This window comes from Ochlerotatus camptorhynchus, unplaced genomic scaffold (assembly GCF_037179485.1).
Source record: "Ochlerotatus camptorhynchus isolate MF236.1 unplaced genomic scaffold, CSIRO-AGI_Acam_v1.1 ptg000094l, whole genome shotgun sequence".
Taxonomy (NCBI): domain Eukaryota; kingdom Metazoa; phylum Arthropoda; class Insecta; order Diptera; family Culicidae; genus Ochlerotatus; species Ochlerotatus camptorhynchus.
Genome location: NW_027040584.1, coordinates 5,334,974 through 5,348,810, shown reverse-complemented (window position 1 = coordinate 5,348,810; position 13,837 = coordinate 5,334,974). Strand labels below are relative to the sequence as shown.

Sequence of the window (13,837 nt, the reverse complement as noted above, 5' to 3'; positions counted from 1 at the left end):
TAAAAAATACCCTCATACATGAAAATCCCTATTTGAAATATGCTGAAATCTTTACAGATGAATCTCAAGTTTATTCCCAAGTAACATTGCAGGTTTTATCGCGGTTTTATAGCATTCTACAAGTCTAATCATGGTCTACAGAACCCTCATTAAACCAAAATTGTTACTTGGGTTTCGATCTTTCATAATAAATTTGATTATAAATATTTCAAATTAGAATGGGAAAGCCTCGTGATTTCTATAATAAATCAGATTAGATAGAATATTTTCAAAAGTACCCTCATACTTGCAAGGCTATGCTCCGAATATGCTGAAGTCTTTACAGAATAATATTAAACAAATGTAAATCAACTCACGAGAATTGAGGTTTAACGCGACTTTTAAATATTACAATTTGAAATGAAAAAAAACCAGGTGTTTTCTTTAAAAAATTGCATAACTATTTTCCTAAATATCCCCATACATACAAGTCTATGTTCAAAATGTACTTAATTCTGTACAGAATATCCTCATATACGTTTGAAACAACTCATAACAATTGAGGTGCAATTCGGCTTAAAAATCGTTCAATTTGAAATGGAAAAGCCGGGTGATTTCTAACATGAATTAAATTAAATACAATATTTCAATCTAAAATGGTTAAGCTGCGCGATTTTTTAAAATAATTTATATTAGATTGACTATTAACAAAATTTCCTAGATACACGAAAATCTATCCATCAAATGTTTTAAAGCCTTTATAGAATAACTTCAAACCTACCTATCGATCCATCAACTCATAGACCACGGAACAACGGCTTTCAAGGCGTGATCAGAGACTTTATGCCTCAGAACATCCCGGTGGTGCCGACTGAGATTGAACCCAGACCTTTTGGGGAGAGAAGCAATCACGCTTATCAATTTATTGAGATTCAATTTAACTTATAAATATTTCAATATGAAATGGAAAAGCTAACCCGATTTATGAAAGTCTAGGCTCCAAAGTAAAATAAATTAAACTGCTTTAACTATTTTCAAAATTACCCACATAACATAACAGTATATGCTCTATATTAGCGCTACCCAACGTGCAACCCACGTGCCGGACGTGGTCTCTGAATCTCAGCAATGGCATCATTCTAGTCCAATTTTATTCATGATCAATTTCAGCCTAGCATGACTAAGAAAGAAACAAAATGCAGCTCGAAACATGTTCATCGAAAATAGATACAGCCATTTAAAAAAAAGCAAGTTTTGAAAGGTTGGGCTGGCCAGCTCTACACATTCTGAAATCATTACAGAATAATCTCACTGTTGCTTATTTCACCACCATCCAATTAATCACCACAAGATGTGTGTCTCTAACACTTTGGTGATGATGTTTCTACTGGCTGTGATTCATGGTATTCTCCTTGACAGGGTTGCTTCCACTCACTTGCTATAAAAAAATGATTTCCTGAATTTTGAAATCATTAGATGTTATCACAGAGAACAGACGTCCAAGCTCGGTCAGAAACTTGTGTAAAGTTAAGTGGAAACGTCGCCGTTACGTAGCGCTAGCATCTCCTGATTTCCTCTCTAAATTTATCACTTTCGACCAATTTGGCGCTAATTATCTGTTGAAAATTGCCACTTGGCGCTACCAGCACTTAGTGTCTAGTGTAAGTTTTGCAACGCCAGTGCCATCATGTTGCCAAAGAGGGTTTTTAAGTGGAGAAGTCGCCGTTAGTGGCGCTTAAGTTGAGTAGGAATCTTTACAAAAGTTTTTAGAGAAATTTTTTTCGAGCCTCAACGTCTGTTCTCTGTGATGTTATAATGAAATTTTGTACTTGTTAGATACAAGAAGAGGTTGAAAGCGAAGACTCCAAATCAAGAAGACTGGCAACTCTGCCATAATTCAAGCGACAGATACAGTAGCGCTGCGCTCGAGTGAAGGTGGAAGTACTGCATAGAAAAATGAGCAAATACACAAACCTTTCTTCTGAGGTCGTAATCATTGCTATCAAATCGTTCGAAGCATTTATCTTTGAGCAGCAGATGACGCAATTGTGTCAGTCTCATAGCGGTTGTATGAGAAATTGAAGAGTTGCCAGTCTTCTTGATATATTGTCTTCGTTGAAAGGCAAGTGTTTGACTCATAAAACCTGTCAATTTCGCTACCAGAGTGTTGCAATCAGCGATCTTATGATTCGTGAGCGTTCACTCAGAGTGAACGCTCGCGAGTCAGAAAATCGCTGATTGTGACTATCTGAAAGCGAATTTGACAGGTTTCATGTGTCAAACACTTGCCTTTCAACCTCTTCTTGTATCTAACAAGTACAAAATATGATTATAGCAGCTAATGATTTCAAAATTCAGAAAATCATGTTTTTATAGCAAGTGAGTGGAAGAAAGCCTGTTCCTTGATGCCGTTTCATTCGACCCAAAGCAGATTTTTTCTATAAAAAATGTATGAGAAGTTCAGATCGACATCAGGCACTTGCTATGTAACTCTGGCATAAAAATTCGAGCAGTTACCTTCTCGCTGTTTCTACAGTACTAAATGCACCGTATATACAGTTTTTCCATACCTCTCTGTTTACATTATCTCGGGTTCTTATGTGCTTTTGATGGCAATAAATGACCGAGGGATAATATATATTTTCACTTTCTCACAATCGTAATTAAGCACTTCATTCGAGTAGTTAAAATGACGTTTACTACCACTCAGACTTTGAAATAAAACATAATTTTTAGAATCTTCTTCTAGAACCACGAAAAAAGTAGCCATCATTTGGGCGTTTGATAAAAAAAATAGAAATTAGTTGGTTCAGGCTTGTGGAATCGCTGGTAGAAAGCCACGCCAAAACTGCTTGACAAAGTGGTCAATTGTTTGGAACCAATTTCATACAACCCAAGTAACAATTCAGTAACCATTTAGCATCCACTCTGATTTATGATGGTTTTATAACGGCCATGAACAATCCATTTAGTTTAAATATAGCATTTTAAAGTGTAAACCAAAAATCTTTTATAGTCTGGCAAGAAAGTCAAAAACTGTCTTCTTTTAGAAATAAATTTAAAACAGTTATCAATCCCTCCTAAAAACTGTTCTGTAATTCAAGCATAAACGTTATTAGCAATTGTTTATTAATGTCATGATAAAATACTTTATAAACATGTTCTATCATTATTAAAGCAACCACCAAACAATTAGGCCTTGCATTAGAGAAAAAAGCATTTATTGTTGCTTTTTAGCCTTTTTAAAAGCATCATTAATTCACCAATTACTTTGTTTACAAATTCAGCTTAAAAGATGGTTCTTCATAGTTAATAAATGCCAAATTTATGACAAGGAAATCTCGAAGGATAGACGAAGTAGGATGAAAAAATCAAGTCAATTACAGATAAATTTACTTTTTTAGAAGAACCAGTACACCACCAACGACTGACCATCTGTCGGAGAAGAGTAAAATGAGCGGGGCCCTCGAACTCATAAAACATTGTCTAAAGTTGAAAAACATACCAGTCGTCTCCAGATCTTGCGATGACAATCGAAATAACAACCGACCGCAAACCACTGAAACTGTTAGTTAGCGGAGATCAGCTGGTTTCCGATCCAAAGCAGCGATTTTATTCGACGTAAGACCCTTGGAAATTTTCATTCAACCGTACATCTCTGCATCATTGGATGGTGCTCTTCTGTAACCATCCGGAAGAAGGGGATCTTTTTCGGGGACGATTGCGCTTCCAGCTGTTCGAAATGCGAAATGTTGTAAAACAGTATCGCAAACTATCTGAGTAACTGCTCCCAATCCATCGGAAGAAAACCGCATGGAAGAATCCTAAATCTCACAGCGCAACTATCGAAAGATAAACAGACTTTGTCGTTTAACTTTTTGCAGGCAACTTTGCCTCCATAAATGCGGCCATAAATCTGAACGGGATAGGATCAAGCAAAATGGCTTTAGATAAATACAATTTAGCCTGCAAGTTTTCTTCATAAAAGCCATTTTAAAACCTTATCAATTTGTAAAGGAATTCTTGAAAACAAAACAACTTATTCATAAATGACCCATGAAAATCAACTTTTATGCTACCGCCATGTTACAATTAGTTTGCTTGTTTTTTACAATCTTCGATTTTCAATCAATATTTCCTTAGATATAACTATATTTTGGTAAATCTAGCAATGAGCAAACATTTAAATGCGAAAATAATATAAAAAAAAATGTCGGCCAAGCTCGATCTGAAGAATATATACTTTTTTGGAATGTTAAATAAATAGTCAAATCGACGTTTCACGAGGGTGGATTTAATTTTTTTCGATGTTCTCATGTACATTTCACATAAAATTAAATATGACACTTAAAACTAGGCCACTTAATGAGAACTATTGTAATAAATTTGGATATTCAACAAGATTTTTATACCATCAGTTTCTATTTTAATTATTTTGATAAGATCGGATTCATAAATCCATTTTCATTTTGATTGATGCTTTCCTAGTGGATTCAGCATGCGGCTAGGGGAAATGGCTCGGAAAGGGGTTTTATTGTTGCTAAATACCTTTTATTGTAGCTTTCAAATGGTTCTCAATGCGTTCGTCATACAACCTTTTGCAGTAAATCAATCTTGAAGAGCTTCGAGAATACACCCTTCAGAACCTTCTCCAGGGTGGGACAACTAGACATATTCTAGTCTTAATGAGGTTTTGGTGGATGCATTAATGACAAAGTAGCCTTGACCAGGGTTTTATGAATGTTGTTTTATAGTTGCTTTGTAGTATTTCATAAAACTTAAAATGTTACTTGGGATGCTTGATCAGTATGATGATTTGACAGCACGTTCCCATGCAGGCGTTAATGTGCAAATCCAAATCAAAACAAAAGGAACAGACAATTCTCGCTGTATTTTAACACAGCATTTACAGTAAAAAATTCCTAATTCCTTTTTTTCCATGAAACCTTTTTTTAAACTCAGATTGAAATATGAGTTTAACATGATTGCAGTTTTGTTTTTTTTTTGCTGTGCAGCTAATTTTACTAATCGAGCTTATTCACCGAGGGGCGCTAATAAGATGAATTTTGCAAATGTAATCGTACTTATTTATAATAGATCCAGTGTACCGAAATTGATTAAATTTTAGGTTTGTGTTATGTATATGTATGTAAGGTAGCCACCATCCTTTCAAAGATCTTGTCTTGTATGCAGTTCCACTTAATAGCAAGATCAATTTGAGCTACCGATCTGAATTCACAATATCGCTGTATGAAGGGGCAAAAACGGAGGGGTGGACCCGTAAGAAGAGACACTTACGCGAAATCCACGGAAATTTAAGAATCTCCTTCCAACGATACGATCCAACAAATCGAATAACGCAATTCGCAATACTAATTAAGCTTCCTACAGGATGGTTTGTTAAGAAGGGCGCGTCAATCTCACTTAAACTGTTGAAGTAGAATGCCAGGGATGTCAAAAAATGTTTTTATTTAATTTGGATTTCATTCGGAGTTTCTTCCGCAGTTTAGTAGCTTGTACATCATTTTTGCTCAACACAATAAAAACAACCATAAACAAACAACAATATCCATCTTTTTAAACACGCAGTGCACTCAATTTTTCAACTTTCCTTTCGCAAATATAAACAATTGACAACGCCATTGACGTCAACATTGATTCCGGTATCACTGCTAGCCAGATTGATGCGATTCCTCTGTCTTTTTTATTCCACGATTGCTACTGTCAAATCGACCAACCAGAAACTGGCTCGGATTTGACAGCAGTTTTTCACCTTCCAGCCGCCATCTTTAAACTCAACATACGTAGCAAGATAGCCACCGCCGGAGCTTTTTGCTGTACGACGTTGGGAAACTGCGGCCACCGTCGGGGCTCCCAACTGTTCGGGCTGGTTCTGCCACCGTCGGGGCACCCAGCTGCTAAACGAAAATTCATGAGAACGCAAACTCATCCAGAAGTGCGCGAAGCAAAGCTACCATCGTCGGGGCACCTTGCTGTTTCGTAGTTAGGGAATCGCGGCCACCACCGGGGCCCCTAACTGACTGCTGCTGGTTGAATCATGCCTCATGCCTCCGCCGGGGCTCCCAGCTTATCTGTGACTTCCTAGTGACTGTTTCCTCAGTGAACATTGCCTTATTTTCGTCGAAAAACTCTTTTGTGACTTGCTGCTCCAATGCAGCACTAATATGTGAACTCCGTAGAAGTCGTCGTTTGATAGTGCTAATATCATCATGAGTGACGAAGATATCTGTGGTAGCTGTGGCCGTGAAAATCCAACCACGAGCAAGAAGAGAAAAGGAAAGGCGAAGCAAGGAAGCAAGAAAACGGAGAGCATCAGTTGGATAAGCTGTGACAGTTGCTTGAAATGGTTTCACACAACTTGCGTCCTAATCAGCGATCTAGTTTCACCTGAACTCAAAAGCTTCTGGTATTTCTGTGAGACTTGCAGCATGCGAGAAAACCTAATCCCTAAGCAACAACAGCAGCAACAGGATTCGACACCAGCACCGGACAATGACGCTCACGAACGTCTGGTGAAGCTAAAGGGTGATACGGTCAAAATTTGGTCAATATCAACTTGACGTATTTCTTTCAATTTTGCATTTAAAAAACCTGAACACCCCTCATTTTGAAGGTGTGTGTGTGTAGAATGTTGCTCCTATTTTGATTTTGGAATTCACTCTTCAGTTGTCAAAATGCCGTCCAAGCAAGAAGAGCAGCGTATCAAAATTTTGCTCGCGCATCGCGAAAATCCGAGCTACTCGCACGCAAAGTTGGCAAAATCGCTAAAAGTTGCCAAATCAACCGTTGCAAATGTAATTAAAGTGTTTGGGGAACGTTTGTCGACAGCCAGGAAGTCTGGATCGGGGGGAAATCGAAAACCGGAAGCCGCTGAGACGACAAAGAGAGTTGCCGGTAGTTTCAAGCGAAACCCTAACCTCTCTCTCCGAGATGCCGCAAATAAGCTGGGTGTATCGTCTACAACCGTGCATCGAGCCAAAAAACGAGCCGGACTATCGACTTACAAGAAGGTAGTGACTCCAAATCGCGATGATAAACAAAATACGACGGCCAAAGCGCGATCCCGGAGGCTGTACACGACGATGCTGACGAAGTTTGACTGCGTGGTAATGGACGACGAAACCTACGTCAAAGCCGACTACAAGCAGCTTCCGGGACAGGAGTTTTATACGGCAAAAGGAAGGGGAAAGGTAGCAGATGTTTTCAAGCACATGAAACTGTCAAAGTTCGCAAAGAAATATCTGGTTTGGCAAGCCATCTGTACCTGTGGCTTGAAAAGCAGCATTTTCATAGCTTCCGGGACTGTCAACCAAGAAATTTACGTGAAAGAGTGTTTGAATAAACGTCTGCTGCCTTTCCTGAAGAAACACGGTTGTTCCGTACTGTTTTGGCCGGATTTGGCATCTTGCCATTACGGTAAAAAGGCCATGGAGTGGTACGCCGCCAACAACGTGCAGGTGGTTCCCAAGGACAAGAACCCTCCCAACACGCCAGAGCTCCGCCCAATTGAGAAATACTGGGCTATTGTCAAGCGGAACCTAAAGAAGACCAAAAAAACTGCTAAGGGCGAGCAGCAGTTCAAGGCAAACTGGCTTTCTGCGGCGAAGAAGGTGGACAAGGTGGCTGTACAAAATCTGATGGCAGGGGTCAAGCGTAAGGCCCGGCAATTCGGATTTGGAAAAGCGGAAGCCTAACTGAATATTTTTCCTGAATTTTATACTAATTGAACTTGAAAAAGAAATTTAATTTGATTTTTTAAATAAACGATTTCACCGATTTACACGCGTTTTCCCTTGACCAAATTTTGACCGTATCACCCTTTATCCTCGCAAAATTTCAACAGTTACAGAGTCGCTGTTAACAAAGTTCCATACCGAGCCGATGAGAACCTCGGAGCCATTGTGAGGAGAATTTTCGACTTCCTAGGTGTGCCTCACATCTTGGTGAATGTTGTCAGGTATTTCCGTCTACCAGTTAGATCTTCAAAATGGTCGGATCGTTTGCTCACACCCACAATTGTCATCGTGTTCGACGGAAACGAAGCCAGGAATTCGACGCTGCGCGTGTACTACAAGAAGCACTGGGATGCAAAATTGTGTATGCTGGATGATGATCTTCCGCTAGACTATCGGTTCACTCTGAACGAAGTCCTGTCCCTCACAACTTTCCAAATACGGAACCTTGCTTTGAGACTTAAACACAAAAAAGTCATCAGCTCTGTGTTTATTCGAAATGACACAGTTTCCGTTCGTCTCATTGATCAATCCAAATACACGCTAACCAACGATATCAACAGTGCTTGATGCGTCGTATTACCGGTTTTGAAATAATTCAAGTTCTAGCCGCGTCCCTGAGGGTATCCGGAACCTACCATAGAGTGACCAATACAACTGATGGATCTCAAAATGTTTCAATTAACATCACCTTGATTATGATCAAGAAGATTAATAAGAATATTAATAAGGGTTTTGGGAAAAGCGATACTTACCACTAACCACTACTACTACATGGCATTTCAAGCTTATTGGTAATAGAATCAGTGCTGTAAATTTTCATATCATTCGATTGAAGATGAACCACTACAACCATTCAATCAATTCTGTGTAAACGAATTCTCACATGACCATAATTTGAAGAGCCCCTTTCTCATTCGAAGCTCATTGTCATTGTCAATTGAGTCACTCAGTATCATTTGATATACGACAGTGGAGTATGGAAGAAATCCAGGAAAATGGTCCCGAACAGACAAGTCGACCCGATGTCGGATCAATGTAAGGCTAATTTAAGGTCGATGTCGACCCAATGTCGTGTTAATGTCGGGTCAATTTTGGGTTTATGTCGGATCAATGTCGGGTCAACATCGGGTTGGGGTTTGATAGAAGTCAGGTTGGTGTCGGGTTGGCTTAGCTTTTTCGCCGGAATGTCGACCAGAGCTCCGTTTGTGTGTAGGTTACACTCAATCGAATGATATATAGCGTTACTCAAATGAGAATGATCCATGCCCTCGTCAAATGACTAAGCAACTGATATCACCCATTCGGAGGAGGTCCCCTTTGATAGCGAATAGCTACTTTTCTCATTTTCATCAAAAATGTTCAAATGATTTTGAGAATTTACAGCACTGAATAGAATATTAGATTTTTGCCTGCTCTCAACTTATAGCGAATTCGTTTATTATCGGGGTTGGAACCAGTTCCAACCCAGTGCGAAACCGAACTTTTTGTCAGTGTGAACCTCAAACTGAGCTAGGTTTTAAAAACAAACGAGCAAACTGACGTTTGTCAGAAAACAAGCAGACCCAATCCTGATACCCGATCCAGGTTGGAACTGAATAATAAACGAATTCGCTATTAGTGTTATTTGAAGTACTTTCACATTTTAATTGAAAGCTTCCTGTGCCGGTACCATCCTATGCCCAAGGAAGACGAAAAATTTTCCAACCCGAAAAAAAATAATAGACCGGACGGGAAACGAACTCAGTCGCCTCCAGCATGGACATGCTTTGTAGCTGCGCCTTTACCGACTGAGCTAAAGGAGTATTTAAAATAACATTGTATCATCTTCAGTTAATTATGTATAGTATAAATTCCGAGTAAAAAGTGAACACCCTTACATTATGAGATTCTATTATAATAATACAACTCATGGAACTCACTGGCTCGACAACAGAAGGTGAAAATTCATCGCTGTTCTTCGACGAACAGTCCTCAGTTTCTTCGCTTGGATTAACACCCTAACTACAATACCATTTCGACGACTTTAATTCCACCAGATGACTACCTACCCAAAACAACTTCGTATCAAGGCGGTGCCGATTTTGAAATCAACTTTTGACCCAACCATTCCTATTAACCAACGGCTTGAATTTCTGGCCTTCCAAGCTAGGTTTGGCGATACCAACACGTGCATCGTCGTGGTATACAAATCCTCTGGTTACAACGCACTTTTTGCCCAACAATATTAAAAGCTTCTACTCGATCTCCTGGAACACCGTTTTGACAGGATATTCCTGGTTGGTGACTACAATATCAACGTCGCCGCGAGTCAACCCACTGCGAACCTACTTGCTTTGAGACGGATTCACACCACCTTCAATCTTACGGTCTACCCACGTCGGCCACCCGGATCACTGAACACAGCTCTACTACCATTGATCTAATGGTAACCGATAACCCACTGTTCATCAAAAAATCCAAAGCTGTAAACGCGAACTCCATTTCCGATCACGAAGCTGTGTATCTGATCGCTGACGTGCTCATACCTGAAGCTCCACCTCGTCGTATGAAAGTACGGAATCTCGGTAGGATAGATCCCCTACGGCTGCAAGCTGATTTCCAGACAAAGGACCTACAGCATATCTATCAAGAAGAAAACATCGACACCAAAGCACAACTTCTCACTAGCGAACTTTATTCGCTTTTGAACCAGCATGATCCGGAGCGGATAATTAGTGTTCGTGACAAACGCACGCCATGGATAACGAACGAAATCGAAGCTGCAATCACCTTACGGGACCTAGCCTATTCTCTCTATGTGCGAAATCCGAATCGTGTCAGAGGAGATGCTCAATGGCGAGACTACATCTCCAAAAAAAAGTAGGGCCGGCACCCTAATTGGTGCTGCTAAGAAAAGGTATGATTCGCAGTTTGGCATGGATCTTCCTGCTAAGCAGCTGTGGTGCAACCTGAGGAGAGAGGGCATACATAACAATGTAAAGAAGAATCCGGCCATGGAGGAATTTGATGCTGACCGACTAAATCAGTTCTTTGCTGAAGGCCATCACATGTTACAGCATAAGGCTGTACCTTCGCAAGCGAACGCAGAATCCGATCAACCACCCGCAAATGTGGCCGACGGCCAATTCCAGTTCAGGCGCACTAACGTCAACGAAGTCACTAGGAAAATTTACGGGATTGGGACCAACGCGAAAGGGACGGATAAAATCCCCATCTCATTCATCAAGCTGCTCTGCCCGTTTATCCTCCCCCTCCTGACTCACCTGTTCAATGCGATTATCGATGCTCAAACTTTCCCCTCCGTCTGGAAAAAAAGGCCATCGTTACCCCGATACCGAAATCATCGAAGCCTACTTCACCGAAGGACTTCAGGCCCATTAGTGTCCTACCTGCGGTGTCTAAGGTACTGGAGAAGATCCTACTGTCGTAAATAACGGATCATCTCGATGTATCCACACCCGCTCTTCTTGCCAAACACCAGTCAGGATACAGGAAAAACCACAGTACCACGACTGCTCTAGCCAAGGTTTCTCACGATATCCTCAACAACTTTGACGATAACAGGTGCACAGTAATGGTTCTTGTCGACTTTTCGTTGGCATTCAACTGTGTCAGACATGGTCTACTTGAAACGAAGCTGAGGAGGGAATTCGGGTTTTCAAACTCCGCGTGTAAATTGATTTCATCTTTCCTGGCGCAGCGAAGCCAGGTTGTAGACCTGGGTGGTACTCCCTCGAATCCCCGGAATCTCACCGCCCTGCTGTTTAGCCTATACATCAACAGCCTGCCTGGTGTGCTAAAATGCGAGTATCACCTATATGCGGACGACCTCCAAATCTACATATCAGGCCCCGCAAGCGAAATTAACAGGCTCCTCGCTATCGAAAGTTGAGCCACTGAGAATCGTCTGTTTCCCAACCCAAAGAAGACGCAAGCTATAGTTTTTTGTAGAGATGGGGCCATAATCCCTCAAAATGACATCCGCTTCTGTGATGAAACCATTACTTTGTCGAACAAAGTTGCCAACCTTGGTCTCATTATGGACTCTAACCTAAAATGGACCGACCAGATAAACGAAGTCACCAAAAAGATCTACAATACTCTTCGTACGTTCAGGCGCTTCCGTGGAGTGCTTTCCAGACAGATTCGTATGAAGCTCGTCCAAGCTGTGGTGATATCGTTCTTCGCATTTACTGCGACGTCGTGTACTACCCAGGACTGTCCACCGCGCTCAAGGCTCAGTTGCATCGATGCTTCAAGTCGTCGGTGAGGTTCGTGTATGGAATTCGAGGGCGTGACACGACCAGAGAAGTGCGACACACCATACTCGGATGCGATCTGCAGGAAAACTACCACCGTCGTATATGCTGCTTCATGCCCGGGGTCTACCATGGAAACCTCCCAGAGTACATCACGCAGTACACACCAAAAGGTCGGAACGAGCGAGCTAGATCCTTTGTCCTACCGCATCACACCACAAGTTCCCGAAAAAGTGTTCTAATATTCGGAGCGTCCACCTGGAACGCACTACCACTAGCTACAAGGCAGCAACGGACTCTCACGTCGCTTAAAGCGGCGCTCCACAGAGCTGATTAATTCTCTAGGCTAATACCAATAGTAGCTGTCGATTTAAGAAATGTCAAATGTTTAGACTTAGACTTTAATTTCATTCTTAACTCCCCACTAAACTGATTTAAAATGGTTGCTTCCTTGACCTGATTTATGGTTCTGTAACTGACAGGTTTTCGTTATGCTATCAATAAATTACAAATTACAAATAATTATACATCGAAAATGCGAAGTGGCATCAGAGCAAGGGCTTCCAGATCGTATCATCTTGATTAGCGTTGAAATGCTCACTTTATGATAAATGCTGTGCCATGATTAAATTTCAATCCGCTTCAAAGCTATCCCCAACGGATGGGCGAAGGAAGTGGTGACCTGTATCTTAATTGTGTCTCACCTTCAGTAAAGTAGAACAGGCGTTCTTCTTGACTTACCACCAACTGTAGTAGTAGTTCGATAAGCATCATGCGGAGTGAGATGTCCCTTTGTCTCTGCTTCTGCAATGAACTTCTTCAAATAATGTCTTCATTTAGTATGGAATTTTCTAGATTGAATTCCTCGCAAAACGCGGCAATCTTGAAGAGGCAATATATACGTTTTAAAGAGAAACGACAAATGCAATTTTGCAGGTCAACCAACAGCACATCTACACTGAAAACGAAACTAACTCAGGGAGTGAGCCACTTTTACTTATTCGTATGGAGAAATTTCGCTACGCTTTAAGAAATATATCCATTCGAATGAGCAGACGTGACTCAACTCTCTGTGCAAGAATCGTTTTCAGTGTAGTATGGTGGAAAGGCGCCCAACAGCCACAACTTCGACTGCCACCGCCGTCAGGTTGTTGTTGTTTCTTTTCCATGCTATTACACATTGAGCAATTAATTTTCCAGACGAAAATTACTCTCAGCTGTCTCTGGTGCCGTGTATTTATCGCTTGATCTTTCTTTATACATTTGATTCAACGCAAGTGTGAGAAAAAGAAAACTTTTCACATTAGCACTCTGGCACAGCGTTGAACTAAGTTGCCTCTGGAAGGTCAAACAGAAAGATGTGCCACATTGGGCACTGTTTGAAATTTCCAGATAAATAGCACCGATTCTGCTTCCAATGTATCAGGATGATCACTGCCTTGCTCAAACCGTGCCACGTTTTCTCCTCCCTACCGAAAGCATAATTTGCACCATCGACAGCTTGGCCGTAATCACGTCGTAATATTTTTGCATCCCCTGCCCCCCAGCTGGCGGTGGCAATTTTCTTAAAAGCATTCGATCTCTTCGGCAGAAGATGCTGCCAGGAACGGTGATGATGATAGTTTTCAATTTTCTTGAGTCAAAATCTTTTACGAGCGCTGAGCTTGGCAAATTCGTTGCAAAATATTAGTTTGCCTCTCCCTATCCAATTTCTATTAGTTTGAGCGAAGACGTTTTCCTACACACTCAACGCAACGCTGACGCAAAACTTACTATAGGCAGGGTAGAACAGGTCAAAATGCACCCCGGGGCAAAACGTCCGATGTGGTTTTCGTTGCTTTC

At 41.0% G+C, this 13,837-nt stretch overlaps 1 protein-coding gene across 1 annotated transcript in view; it reads left to right on the top strand.

Moving 5' to 3' along the window:
• LOC135698751 (alpha-1D adrenergic receptor-like) overlaps positions 1 to 13,837 on the top strand; it is a 204,412-nt gene that overhangs the window by 100,992 nt on the left and 89,583 nt on the right. The gene's annotated exons all lie outside the window — the stretch shown is intronic.